We start from the raw sequence: 15,588 nt of genomic DNA on the forward strand, positions 1-15,588 counted from the left end.
CCGTCTCAATTTCTCTGCTCCTCTCACCCACTCCAACCTGTCTCCTTCTGAACTTGCCGCACTCCATTCTCTCAGGTCCAACCCTGACTTTGTTATCAAACCTGCTGACAAGGGTGCTGCTGTTGTTGTCTGGCATACTGACATCTACCTCACAGAGACTGAGCGCCAACTCTCAGACACTTCCCCCTACCTCCCCCTGGACCATGACCCCATCACCGAACATCAAGCCATTGTTTCCAGGACTGTCACTGACCTCATCTCCTCTGGAGATCTTCCCTCCACAGCTTCCAACCTCATAGTCTCCCAATCTAGGACAGCCCGCTTCTACCTCCTCCCCAAAATCCACAAACAGGACTGGTGGTTTCAGGTACTGAAACTTGAACAGAATTTTGAAAATTTGAGAGAGCTAATGATAATAGAAGAGTTTTGAAACAGCATCCCAATTGCTATCAGGTCACACCTGGAAGACCACAAAGTCACGTAGGCAGCTGAGGGCAGATCTCCATCTATAAACCCATTGAGGAGCTGGAGGAATAGAAAAGAGTCTAGCTTTGGGGAGAAGGCAGAGGTTGGTCTTCTCAATGAAAATGATGGGCGGAATCATCCATGCCTCCTGGCGTCGGGTGTGTTCGGTGGCATGAATGGACAATATGGTGAGAAGGCCAGAAATCGGTTTCACGATGTTGTGAAACCAGTTTGCAATTACCTGCTCCGCCCGCTGATGGCAGGCCGTGTTTCCCGCAATCAGACATTGGGAACTTCGTTATAATACATCTGCATATCATTATAAATCCTGCTCGCCCGAATTGTCCTTCCCCCACCGGTATCATCCCCCCACCACTGGAATCATCCCCCCCCACTGGATCTTCCGCCCACCTCAGTGTGATTGCATGTTGATGCGTTTCACAACAGCTTTTAAAGGTATGCACTTGGTGGGTTGGACTTTGAGGGGCACTCGAGATGAGTACGCTGTATCATTGCGGATCGCTCGTCCGAGTCGCCTGTTGGACTCAAGGTTGAAGTGGGTTGCGGGGGGAAGCAAGGGCTGCCCTGAGGTTGAGGCACGTTGGGAGGGTGGGGGGCAGGGGTGGGGACAAGGGTTGCCTTGGGGTTGAAGGTAGCGCACAAGCACGTGCAGGGCGGGCGAATGGGCGAGGGAAGTGGCTATGCATTAGGGAATACTGCACAAAGTGACCATTCCTCTGCAGCCGAGACAGATTAGGCACAGCCATTGATATGACTGCAGTCGGGCCTCTAGCTTATCTGCCCACTCAAGCAATGCAGAGGCATCAAAGTGCTCCAGAGCTTTTCACTCCTTGGGCACAGACTGCAAACTAATGAGCGTTTTAGTGAACTTCAGAACAATTGGTTGATTGGGCAAGTTGTACCATCTCCTTGCTAAAGTTGGTCATGGAGCAGTCATTGGTGGACCCTCTCACAGCCCCTTGCAATGTTATCATCCCGATTTGGATCAGTCTCCCTCATGGTTCAAGCTAACAGTGCAGCCTTGCAGCGCAGGTTAGGGGAATGCCTGTGCCTGAGTTAAGAGCACAGCATGCATCCAGTGGGCAAAGCTGTCACCAATCAGCCAGATGGGTGTGGAGGTGGGCGGGGTCTCGGGCAGCAATGCAGTGAATAAATCCTGGCCATCCACATTGGTGGCCAGCACTCTCCAGGATGCATAAGGAGCCTTCAGACTTAACCAAGACAGATTCTTAGTACACCCATGCTAACCCACACTTCATAGAGCCTGGTAATCTAGCTGTATGCCTGATGGTTTGCAGAGAACAAAAAGAACTGAGAATAGAGTGATTGAGGTGCCTGGCTGTGCAGAGGGAGGAGCAACATGCTCTGGAACAGAGGGTGGCTGGAGCTTCCACACACACCACAGAAGAGCCACAGTGAGCCATCGCTGATAGGTGCCTAGCTAGATCCAGGATCTATAGAGGCCGCATTTCATTCCTGAAGGTGAACGAGTACCAATGTCACCAAAGACTGCGCGTATCCAGGGAACTGGGCAGTCACATCTGCCGCCTGCTGCGGGATTTGGCACCATGGGGACAGGGAGGGCAGCCGTATCCAGTGGCTGCGAAAGTAACCGTGGTGCTCAATTTCTACACCAGTAGCTCTTTTCAGGGCTCCACAGGTGACCTCTGTGTGATATCAGAAGCCTCCACCCACAAATACATCCATGAGCTCACAGATGCCACCTTCGCGAGGGCACACAACTTTGTGCATTTCGCCCAGGACCAGAAGAGCCAGGATGCAACAGCGATTGGATTTGCCCAGATCTCAGGTTTTCCACAGTTGCAGGGTGCAATTGAATACACTCACTTGGCACCCAGATCTCTGTCACAACATGTGGTCAACTATGTAAACCACAAGGGCTTCCATTTACTGAATGTGCAGCTGGTGTGTGACCACCACAAATGCAGCCTGCAGGTCTGCACACCATTTCCTGGCAGTGTCCACGACTCCTACATTCTCAGTGGGTCACAGATCCCTGATGTCTTCCACAGAAGCTGCAGGGATGCCTCCTCGGGGACAAACGCCACCCGCAGAGGATGTGGCTGATGACACCCATGCAGCAGAACGAAGGTATAAAGAGGCTCATGCTGCAACTTGCACCTTGGTGGAGCAAATCATCGCGATACTGAGGATAAGGTTCCGGTGCCTGGACGAGTCTGGTGGAGCCCTGTAATACAGTCCACAGAGGGTGCCATGCATCGTTATCATCTGCTGCACCCTTTACAACCTGGCACTGCAACGGGAAGAGGAGCTGGCGGAGGAGGAGATGGAGGAGCTGGAGGTCTCCTCCGATGGGGAGGACACTGACAGGGATGAGGGTCAGGAGGCGGCGATGACAGGAATGAGGCCCTCGCACTGGCCAGACAAGGCAGGCGTGCTCAGGAGGCCCTTATTGCTGTTAGATTTGTGGAAAATAATGATGACATGCAGTGAGGAGATACCATAGACCCTCACATTGCATCAGTGAATGTTTGACTCCAGTCAGGCTTATGGCAGCACAAATACCCTCTGTGGGAATGCTCCTGTCATGGAGACGCAGTGGAAGCCCTAATAGTCACTCAATTACAGGAGGATGATGACAACATGCAGTGAGAACACTCCATATATCTTCACATAGGCTCTGACCATGTCCGACTCTGTCTGGCTAAGGGCATCTCGCGCTCTGTGCTCAGGTCATATCAGAGAAACACAGCCATGAAACAGCCATGTCCGCCTTCAGCACGTGACACCTTCAGCAGCATAGTGTCACCGGTCACAGATGCTGAAGTGATGGCGACCAGCTGAGAGCACACAGACAGAATGACGGAACTCTGAGACGCCTGTGCACAACATTCTGGCAGCAACGACAAGCACCATCGAGGCACAGGCATCAGTAATGTGTCCAGGGAGTGAGAAATTGGACCATCTCTTTGGTCTGAAGGCTGGCAAAAGTACAGGCAAGAGGCACTGGACTGAGACACCTGCCTTTATTTTGTGCAGAAAGGATTCATATGTGACTGACACAAACACTGCTCATCAGAACAAGGAGACATTCTTTGGAGTTTATTGACAATAGTGAACAGTATGTACAAGTGATTAACACCTGTGCCCAGGCTGTGCAAAGGGGGCTCGGAAGGAGGAGGACCTCCTCATGAACCTGCTCCTGGGCCAGGCCAGGTCCAGGCAGCGGGCGATTGAGGGGGTTGTCCAACCTGAATGTCTGACCCTCTTCCGTGGCTATGTCCGTGGCCGGGTGTCTCTGGAGCGAGAGCACACGGTGTCTGCCAGCACCTTTGAGGCCTTCCATGCTCGGTGGGCATCGCAGGACCTGGGATGCTTTATAGATCTTTTGATCACATTTTGAATTAACATTGATAAATTTCCTTTAAATGTTGTCTTTGTTTTTACAGTTTCCCTTTAAGGGGTTGCTTTTTACATTGTTCCTGATTTTGTTAATTTAGTTTAAATGTTTGACTCAAAAGAGTTACATCGTCCTGATTGGCCTTAGCAACAGCTTGTTGCTGCTGCTGCAGTTGGGAGTGGTGTTGCTTGTTGCTCCTGTGGTTTTTGCCTCTAGATTGTTGCTGCTATTTGGGATTCTCTTTTTGGCCTTCACCTGGAGGAAGAGGTCTGCTGCTTACTGGGAGGAATAAAGGAGTTTGGGGTGTTGGACTTTTTTCTTTTTGGAGACTCCTGCAACATACTGCTACAAGGTGGGGCCTAAGAAGGCCTGAAGAGCCAGGGAGTGGGAGTTTGCAGAGAGCTGGAGGAGAGAGGACACAACTCCAGTTGGAGGGGGAGGACTTTTTGCTGCAAGAGGTGGGTGCCTGGTGGAGAAAAGGTGGAGCTACTTTTTGTCTGTTTGGTTGTCTGCAGGGGGAGGAATAGAACACCTGAGCAGGGAGGGCTGTGAGAGACTGAACTTTGAGGGGAAGACCTGCACCCCACTGTGCCTTCCCTTGCCTCGCCTGGGTTAGCTAACACTGCCCACAGCCAGCTGCATCCACAGACATTTACCATCGCACCTGAGTTGTGCCTGGACAGTGCTAGCTGCCCAGGTATAACTCCTCCTTCTGCAGCGCAACATTGGAACCCCCCCCACACCACTGTTGTCCTTTCTGTCTCCACCTCCCCCTCCCCCTCGCTCTCCCCTACTCCCGCTCCCCTTTTCTCTGTTTGTTGTGTATATTTTACCTGTATTGGGGTGGGTGTAGCACTCCCCGATGGCGGTGACAACATCTTTGCCGGTGGCAGGGCCCAATTGGGCCACCTACGTGGAAGCGGTAGCCTCTTCAGCTCCTACTTCCCCTGTGGCCTGGTCATCCTTTAGGCTACTGACCCGCAAGTTCGGGGTGAAGTGCTACACCTACCCCGCCATGAAGATTTAGGCATGCATGCAGACTCTGGCCGGGGTTGTCGGCCCCTTGGCCATAGTGCAGCTTCCAAGATGTACAGCAAGGCCGTATTCTTTTTGAAGGCTGAGTGGGCGGTGCACCCCACCCTCAAAAAGGGGCTCACAGTGGGCACAACGCTTTTGGCAGTGGACCCTCTGGAGCCAACGCCCAGAGGCTGATTCTTTCGAACCATCATCCATCATCCCTGATGAGCTCCTCCTCACCCACCCCTGTCATCTGGTGGAAGTGAGGTGCTGATCCTGCTCAGCCTGAAGGAGGCCAGCCTCCATTGTGTGTACTCCTTCTGGCACCTTCTGTATGCTTGGCCCGGGAGGAGTGCACCAAGGTGGGTTTTGATGCCGTATTTGAGGTAGCCACCTATCGCATTTCTTGGTCAGCGGATGGCGAGCGGTGCGGTGCCTGCATAGAGGTGGGGCATGTGAAGAAGGACTGCCCCACCTCCAAGGCCACCAATACCATCCAGGCGGCCACGGCTGGCTCTTATGCTCCTCCCCCCACCACCACTCCATCTTCCTTCCTGCAAGGGGAGGTGCCGCCGGCAGCCACTCGCTGTGCCAGAAGAAGGCACAGAGGAAGAGCCGGCATTTGGAGGTGGCCCCCAAACTCCCCCAAATGAATCCTGATCCTCAGACATCCAGGGACACTGGCTCGGGAGAAAATCATCATCCGGCCCTGGCATCGTTCATGTGTGAGCTCCCGGATCCGGTGGCGATTTCTAAAGCCCATCCCCACGTAACATGAATCACATTGGCCTCGTACCCATGCAGAAATGCTATTTAGCTATCCTTGCGACACCCCCAACTCCAATCTATCTTGGAATTAAATAGAAATTTAAACTGTTTACAAAACTTGTCACTCTTCACACCTCCCAGTGAGACTTGGAGACTAACAGTCTACCCACAGTCATCACAGATGCTCTTGCTATTGTCTACAGCTGTAAACATCTTGCACCTTCTTCCCAGTAAAACAACCTGGGTCCCCTTTTAACCTTTAAAATTGAGGCCACCCAAGTTTGTTATAAGGCAGAATTCAGAATGGGTCACATGAATCCCTTCATTCTTTCATCATACCCCAAATTAAAGAGACAGCCCCAAGACATTTCAATCTGATAAACTTTGTTTTTGTAACAAAGCTCTAGGCAAAGCCTTGTGCCAAGTTGGTGCTGGGCTCCTCCATGTGAAGTCAGTAAACTTCTTATTACACAGCATTCAAATGTCTCAGGGTTTTACTCCTGGCATTGACCTCGATGGATATTTGCTTCCACTGCCTTATGAATGTGTGGCAGGAAGGCCTCCTGGTTCCTATGGATGCAGGACATCTCCCTTTAGAACCATAGAACATAGAAAAGTTACAGCACAGAAGGAGGCCATTTGGCCCAGCTTGTCCATGCCAGCCCGAGGACATCCAGGTGCCCTTTCTAATCCCACTTTCCTGCACCCGGCCCATAGCCCTGCAACTTTCAGCACTTAAGGTGCAGATCCAGGTACTTTTTAAAAGAGTTTAGAGTTTCTGCCTCTACTACCAACTTGGGCAGTGAATTCCAGACACTCACTACCCTCTGCGTAAAAAGTTCTTCCTCATGTCTCCCCTACGCCTTCTGCCACTTATCTTGAATCTATGTCCCCTGGTTCTAGAATTCTCCACCAAGGGAAACAATTTTATCCTATCCACTCTATCTATTCCCCTCATAATTTTGTACACCTCAATCAAGTCACCTCTCAGCCTTCTTTGTTCTAAGGAAAATAATCCCAATCTATCCAATCTCTCCTCGTAGCTACACTTTTTAACCCTGGCAACATTCTTGGAAACGTCCTCTGCACTCCGTCCAGAGCTATTACGTCATTCATGTAATGTGGTGACCAGAACTGCACACAATACTCCAGTTGTGCACTCGCCAGTGTTTTATACAATTCCAACATTATATCCTTACTTTTATATTCTATGCCTCTGCCAATGAAAGAGAGCATTCCATATGCCTTCTTTACAACCTTGTCTACTTGAACTGCTGCCTTCAGGGACCTGTGTACGTGTATGCCAAGATCTCTCACTTCATCTACCCCTCTTAGTATATTCCCATTTATTGTGTAATCCCTGTAACTGTTTGACCTCCCTAAATGTATGACCTCACACTTCTCTGTTAAAATCCATCTGCCACTTTACCGCCCACTCCACAAACCCCTCTATATCGTTTTAGAGATTATGGCTATCCTCTATACTATCCACTACTCGGCCAATCTTTGTGTCATCTGCAAATTTCCCAACCATGCCCCCCACATTCACCTCCAAATCATTAATATATAACACAAATAGCAAGGGTCCCAATACCGAGCCCTGTGGAACACCACTTGAGACAACTTTCCATTTGCAAGGGCATCCATCGACCATTACCCTTTGTTTCCTGTTACAAAGCCAACCTTTTATCCAGTTTACCCTGAATCCCATGGGCTTTTACTTTCCTGACCAATTTGCCATGTGGGACCTTGTCAAATGTCTTGCTAAAATCCATGTACACAACATCCACTGCACTACCTTCATCAACCCTTCTTGTCACTTCCTCAAAGAATTCAATCAAATTTGTGAAGAAAGGCCTTCCTTTAACAAATCTATGTTGACCATCCCTGACTAGTCCATGCCTTTCTACATGACAGTTAATCCTATCTCTCAGGATTGATTCTACTAATTTGCTCACCACCGATGTAAGACTAACTGGCCTAAAATTGTTTGGCATTTCCTTTGATCCCTTTTTAAACAATGGAACTACATTTGCATTCCTCCAGTCCACTAGTACCTCCCCTGTATCTAGTAAAGATTTGAAAATCATCCTCAGAGCTTCTGCTATCCCCTCCCTGACTTCCTTCAGCAGCCTCGGAAACAATCCATCTGGCCCTGGTGACTTATCAACTTTCAAGGATTTCAACCCTTCAAGTACTTCCTTTCTCTTTATGACTATCCCATCTAATATCTCGCAGTGTTCCTCCTGGACTACTATATCTACATTCTCCCTTTCCTTTGCAAACACGGAGACAAAATATTCATTCAAACCCTTCCCACAGCCTCTGCATCTACACACAAGTTTCCATCTTCATCTCTGATAGGTCCCACTTTTTCCTTAACTAACCTTTTAGCATTAATGTATTGGTAAAACATCTTTGGGTTATCTTTAACTTTACTTGCTAATCTTTTTTCATGCCCTCTCTTTGATTTCCTTATTTCCTTTTTTACTTCGTCCCTGCACTTCCTATAGTCGCCTAGGCTATCTGCACTGCTTAGTTCTTTGTGCCTATCGCACACTTTCATTTTCGGTTTTATCTTCCCCTGTATTCCTCTAGACAACCAGGGGGGTCTAGATTTGGCAGTACCACTCTTATTTTTGTAAGGGACATGTCTACTTTGTGCAATTAGGATCTTGCTTTTTAGTGCTTCCCACTGGTTTTCCACTGTTTTATCCTCCAGCAGTGCTGCCCAGTCCACCTCAACCCTTCTCATTTCTGCAAAATTTGCCTTCCCCCAGTCCAAGACTTTTACTCCCGCCTTATCTCTGTCCTTTTCCATGGTAATGCTAAATCTAACTGAATTGTGATCACTGTTCCCGATATGGTCACCAACTGTCACTTCACCCACTTGTCCTTCTTCATTCCCCAAGACTGGGTCTAAAATTGCATCTCCTCTCGTTGGGTTTGTCACTAATTGGTTGAAAAAATTTTCCTGGACACACTGCATGAATTTTTCTCCCTCAGTGCCCCTTATATTGTTTGAATCCCAGTTGATATTAGGATAGTTGAAGTCTCCTACTATTTATTGCCCTCTTGTTCTTACAAGCAGAAATTTGCCTACATATTTGTTCTTCTACCTCCCTTTCACTATTTGGGAGTCTGTAGTATACTCCCAGTAGTGTTACTGCCCCTTTTTTATTTCTAAGCTCAATCCATAAAGCCTCATTTGTTGACCCATTTAGTATATCATCCCTTCTCAGAACTGATTCTTTAACCATTAGTGCTACCACCCCCCACCCACCCCCCACCCCCCCTCCTTTTTATCTCCTACTCTATCATGTCTGAAGACTCTATAACCAGGGATAGTTAGCTGCCAGTTTTGTCCCTCCTTTAGCCTGGTCTCCATTATAGCAATGAGATCCTGCTGCCATGTGCCTACCTGTGCCCTTAACTCATCTACCTTATTTGTAATACTCCTTGCATTGAAGTATAAACAGTTTAACCCCATCAATGTCCCTTCCTGGACACTTTTTAAACTTTGTTTCTCCTGTAACTCCATGTCTATCACAACCTCCCGAGCTAATGTTCTACCTCCATTTTTTTGATCTGAATCTGACCTATCTGATCCTACTCCAGGAATCCCATCCCCCTGCCACACTAGTTTAAATACTCCCCAACAGAACTAGCAAAAGCCCCCACAAGGACACTGGTCCCAGCTCTGCCTGGTGCAGCTCGTCCGGTTTGTACAGGTCCCACCTTCCCCAGAACCAGTCCCAGTGCCTCAAGAATCTGAATCCCTCCCGGCTACACCATCTCTCCAGCCACGTGTTCATTTGGTCTATTCTTTTATTCCTGCTCTCGCTAGCACGTGGAACTGGGAGTAATCCTGAGATAACTACATTTGAGGTCCTGCGTTTTAATTTATCTCCTAACTTCCTGTACTGAGCTTGCAGGTCCTCATCCCTTAGTTTACCTATGTTGTTGGTACCAACGTGTACCACGACCGCTGGCTGTTTACCATCCCTCCCCAGAATGTCCTGCAGCCATTCCGTGACATCCTGGACCCTGGCACCAGGGAGGCAACATACCATCCTTGATTCACGTTTGCGGCCACAAAAGCATCTGTCTGTGCCCCTAACTATTGAATCCCCTATCACTATAGCCCTGCCGCTTGTTTTCCTCCTGCCCCTTTGAGCAGCAGAGCCACCCACAGTGCCGTGAACTTGGCTGTTGCTGCTTTCCCCTGAGAGGCCATCCCCCCCCAACAGTATCCAAAGCAGTATATCTCTTAGAGAGAGATGACCATAGGGGACTCATGCACTACCTTCCTGAGTCTTTTACTGTTCCTGATGGTCACCCATTCTGCCTGTGTAATCTTCACCTGCGGTGTGACCACCTCACTAAATGTGCCATCCACGACTTGCTCAGCAACGCGGATGCTCCACAATGAGTCCACCCACAGCTCCAGCTCCGAAATCCGGTTAGCTAGAAGCTGCATTTGGACACACCTTCCGCACACATGGTCACCAGGGACACTTGAAGCATCCCTCATTTCCCACATCCTGCAGGAGGAGCATATTACAGGTCTGAGTTCTCCTGCCATGACGTCCCTCTCGATTAAGCTAGTTACTCCCTTAAAAAATACACTAGCTCGGGGCCTTATTTATGTTAACTAGAAACTTTGTTTGTTGACTAATTATACTTGTACAGTACTACTCTATACTTTTTTAGCTTCTACCTCAGTATTAAGCAATGAATCACTTTAATAGATTGAAAAAACAACTCACCAGAATTTACTCACCAATCAACTGCTTTTTTTTAAATCCACTTTCAGAAGAATGTCCTTCGCCGGTCTGGTGCACTTCTGAAGATATTGCCCCTTCCTCCCTCTGTCTCTCTCTCTCTCTTTGTTTGGTTTGAGGAGGAGGGAGGAATGGAAACACTACAGCAATGTAATGTTTGGGGCTATTCCGTTCTTTGACAGTGGGTCCTCCTCAATTCCCTTCTGAGTTGCGGTGACTGCGCTGAATTTTCCCAGAATGCTTCTTAGTCACTTCTCACTACTGCCCTCTGTTGGATGTTCTTCCTCCTGTTGAGTGCAAGGGTCCTTCTCCTCAATCCCCTTTTGAGTTGCAGTGGCTGCACTGACTTCTCCCAGAATGCTTCTCAGTCACTTCTCACTACCGCCCTTTCTTTCCAGCTCCTCCATCAAGGCCACCAGTATAGCATCCAAAACTTTGCAGCTCCTTCATTACCCATGTTCTGCCATTCTTTAGTGTTTTCCAGGCCAGGGTCACTTCCTGCACGACTGCCAGCTCCTGCTCCAGCCATAATGCACCTCCCCTTTAAGAGATGCAGGTCAGCTTTGATCAGTGCAGGATAGCTTTAATTCATGTTAGCCACTTGTGATATTGGTCCCTGCAGATTAATCTAGCCAATCAACAGCATCGTTAGTGCTGGCTGGACATTGAAATCATTGAACTGAGCAGACAGCATGGAGTTGATATACTGCCTGCATTGCAATCAATGGGTATGGGCTAATTGCACACCATTTACCTGATTTCAAGGCTATCATATTTAGCCCCTGTAATCACAAACAAGAAGGGAACAGGATAGCAAAGAAGAATGAGCATTAATTTATTTATGCTGCAAAATAACATGCAGATCTCAAAGTTCATGTTAGTAATGCACAGTTGAGTTGCTGCCAGCTACTCAATCATATCAGCCACATCACCCAAACACATTGCACCGGACTCACTGACATACTTCCCTCTCTCTTATACTGGTGGTGCACAGCCAGAAGCAGAAACAGCTAACAGACATGGGACAAAGACAGTTGCATGTCCTTACTCCCATTGAAGAGATAGCACTCGTCATCATTAGAACTGCCACGGTCAAATGCAGGGCTGAAACCATAAAAATGTTGGTTGCTCATTCAAAATTGGCCTTCTCATGTCTGACTTCCCCCGATCCACAATCTTTTCTGGAACACAAGCTGCAGATGATGCAAACATGCATCCCTTGGTTTCAACCACAAACCTACCCCTTTGCTGTTCTCCTTTCAGATACCCACGTACTGCTGCCTGGACAGGCGGTGATGGAAGAGAAAGAGGTGGTATAACAGGAAAACAGTGATGAAGAAGAAACAACCATCAGCTTAGATAATGACACTAGACACATTTTCAAGGGTAGCTTGGAAGCTTGATCTTCATGTAGTGAGACACCAAGCACGAGTAGCTTGTAGACAGAAAAAGTAGAGCAGGTTACAGATAGCTGGAGGGTGAGGTCACACATGAGTTCTGTGCAAAGTACTAATGAGGATCTCTATGGGACACCTACAGAAAAAGGTTGTTGGGTGTGCATAGAAATTCTTGGTGGGTTGGCAGGCCTGCCAGAAAGCCTGCAGTCAATATCAAGGAACATTGAGGAGTCCAGCATCAACCTTGCACATGGCTTTATGCAGAGCTTGGAATTGCTGGTTAGCCTGGAATTGCTGGTCAGCACCATTACCACCCTTGAGGACCCAACTATGATGCAGCATCTGAAGTCACCCAAAGTCTGAGTGCTGTAATGGAAACTCAAACTGAAGTGTTGCAAGCTTAGCTTTCTACTATGAATGGCTGTTGTCATTATGGCTGTGGATACCAGTGTCCAAAGGGGCTTTCAGAGTCTCATAGTGGTCCAACAATTTCTTCTTCAGCGCATTGCTTGGATTGCTGATGAGCCACCCCAGGCATGTGGAAATAGTACTGTGGAGCACGATCTCTCAGGATGACAGCATTCATTCTCCACTACTGCCACTCCACCTGTGCCTGTGCTATTATCTATCAACCAGCCAGCCCAGTTCAAAGGTGGGGCCAATCCTGCATGAGGTCATCTTCCAAGGCCATCTGTAGTCTCCCCCACTGAAAGGCAGCAGCTTCCCTGCAACCATGCTGCAGTCACTGAAGTAGTACTGCATAGAAGCAGTGGAACTTGCATCGAAGACAAACACCAAGGGGTTGCACTTTATGGACTTCTATATGGAATATTGGATAGTTTGATTGATAAAGTTGGTTTGGGATGTTTGCTTTGAGTGGCTTTTATTTCAGCATTGTGGTCAAAAGGCCAATATGATGGTCCATAACAGAGAGAAGGTAAGGTGTGAACTGTTGTTGAATGGGGAATTGGGGTTGAGTTCACTGAAACTGCAGTTGGATGAGCTAATCATGGACCGCCCAGCTGGAAAGGTGTTCATTTTCTCCCTTCGTCCTGTTCTCACCTTCCCCTCCTCCCCCTCTTCCTCTTCCATTTCTTCCTGTTCAGTTGCGCAGCATATACCTGGTGGCAAGGTACTGCAAGATGCAGCAGGCCACAAATACTTCTGAGATGCATTTTGGAGATATTGCAGGGATTCTCCAGAGTGATCCAGGCAGCAGAAGCGTTGCTTAAATTCTATGATATTTTGTGTTGCAGTATAGGTATAGGCATGCTGCATGTTGCACACATACATGAGCCAGATGATCAGTAGATGGTCCTTTTTGCCCTCTAGTTTATTATGGTTTATTATGGTGGCTCAATTGCTGATAGCACAGTTGACTGGCACAGAATAAAGGTATCATGACTGCTGCAGTATTGTGGGCATTGACCTGCATGACGCACAGAGTATGGCCACACACTAGGTGGACATTGAAGGAGTGGAACCCTTTGCGAGTACAGTAAATCTCTGTGCCAGCTGCAACACGAGATATGTTCAATCAATGGCACCATGCACCATCAAGAAGTCTTTTATCCTGGTGAAGCTGCATGCTTACTCTGTCTGCTTTGAGCTGGAAGGAGAGAGAGAGAGATTTATTCCCCTCTCCTTGCATTTAGAGCCTCAGTGACCTCCGTTATACAACAATGGATGGAAAACTGTGAGATTTCACCTGACACAAGAGAATTGCTGAAGACACTGGGTGGAAGTTGTCTCTTGCTCAGAGCCTTCTCCCCTTCCTCCTCCCTCTCCAAACAGCTTGCCCTCCTCTGTGTTGCCTCTGCTCATTCTGTTTATCATTCTGCAGGCCAAGGGAAAGCAAAACTACAGCACTCATGACTGAGACCAAGTAGTCTGAGCAGAATCCTTAAAGTAAAAGCCAATAACTTCACCATGGGCCACAACATTCACTGTAGACTTCAGCAACTTTAAGTAGTAGTACAAACTATCAAACACTTCTACTAACTCAATAACAACTAAGTTGAAAGTGGTTGATAATCCCTTTAAGTAGCACTGGTGGGCCAGGGGTGGGCTCCTTCCTGCTGCTGAACATGTATTTTGGTCAGTTTAGGGAGGGGAGTGGTGGGGTTAGGCGGGGTGGGGAGGAGATGGTGGATGGGAAGTGAGGAGGTGTATTTTCTTAGGGGACTTCCCCCCAGTGCATAAAGGGCACCCCTCAATAATACCCACCTTCCTTCCTGCGCTTTTAAAAACTTTTCAACAAAAATGACCTGCCCACTCCTACCCGTCTGCCACGCCAACTGTATTATGGCATGGGCAGCGTATTATCAGGGTCAACTGGCTTAGTAACAAGCTCAATTGACACTTGATTATTTACTTAAATATGGCGGGTGGGCTGCTAATTTCGGTACCCACCCATCTACCTGTTGTAGGGTGAGCTCGTGTCAGGTGTGAAGGTGCTGGGCCGGGCACCCACCCTATTTTACGCGCACTTCTGCTAAAAACACTCCCGGCAGGGACATGTGAAAGCCAGCCCAGGGGTTCCAATGCTGACTGAAAGACTTGAGCCAATGTTTAATTTGTACAAGAGTTAAATTGGGCTATAATTGATGTATTGTCTACTGCAGTTGGGTCATATGGAGAAAAAAACCTGTTCAAACTTGATGAGCCAAATACCATGATGTCACATTCCATCAATACAACATTTTGTATTAATTTACAAGATGCACAGATTTTGACTTGTCTACGCTATTTTTGTACTTATGTTTTGTTTTAAACTGATAGCAAACATACTTGGGGAAACAGAGGATGTAATTTTAATCCCCAAAATAAATGGGTTTGGTTTGGGTGGAAGATTAAAAAGCTATCAGTTACTGCTATCAGTAGTTTGTGAAGGTTTCATTCGCTTTTAGGTCTCTCCATGTAACACACTGTTGTCTGGCTCAAACCTTTTCCCAGATTTCTAGCAATACCACTGTTGAATTAATCATACAAGGAAGAATCACAGAATCACAGAGCAGAAGAGGCCCTTCGGCCCATCGAGTCTGTACCGACACGTGAGAAGCCTCTCTAAGTCCCCCCAAGAAAGAGGACAGAGGAATTGCTGATACTTTCAATTTCCATGTCCACCCTCCCCATGCAGCGTAGGGTCAACTCTGCGCTTCGTGAGATTACATAACAAGTTGATAAACTTGTCATAAGGAAAATTATGAGCATAGGATCCGAGTGAACCCAATTCCCATCGCTCACATAGGTGGCTAATTTGTCCATTTTTTTGGGAGGATTCGACTCAGTTTTGGAGAAGTCAGAAAGCTTGTGAAATCATCTATAGAAAAGAATTCTGAAATAAGTTTTATTCCTCCATTTCTTTATTAATTTTGTTAATGTTTGTGAGAACTATTACCTTTATCTAAATACTATCAAGTATTGTAGACAAATATTCTTTTGCATTTTCAGTGGGCAACCAAAAAAAAAATCAATCCTGGATTTTCTGTAATGCAGCTTAGCTTCCCTTTCTCTGACAGAGAAGTCACCTCATAAACTTACTGACAGTCTAAACACTAAACAACTGTTGGTGAGCAACCTTTTTCTGAAGCACTTGATCATGTTTCATTTTAAGCAACGTATTGTAAATAAATCAGAGGTTCTCTGAGGATGTAATGTGCAAGGTCATTGAGCTATCTGAAAGACTGACATACAACTTGGCATTTCAAGGAAGCTTTCAATTAGTATTTGTACAGTCCATCTAGGTTCCAGC

General features: G+C 47.4%; 1 protein-coding gene across 1 annotated transcript in view; it reads right to left on the reverse strand.

Moving 5' to 3' along the window:
• shc3 (SHC (Src homology 2 domain containing) transforming protein 3) overlaps positions 1 to 15,588 on the reverse strand; it is a 296,799-nt gene that overhangs the window by 167,407 nt on the left and 113,804 nt on the right. The gene's annotated exons all lie outside the window — the stretch shown is intronic.

This window comes from Carcharodon carcharias, chromosome 4, assembly GCF_017639515.1.
Source record: "Carcharodon carcharias isolate sCarCar2 chromosome 4, sCarCar2.pri, whole genome shotgun sequence".
Taxonomy (NCBI): Eukaryota; Metazoa; Chordata; class Chondrichthyes; order Lamniformes; family Lamnidae; genus Carcharodon; species Carcharodon carcharias.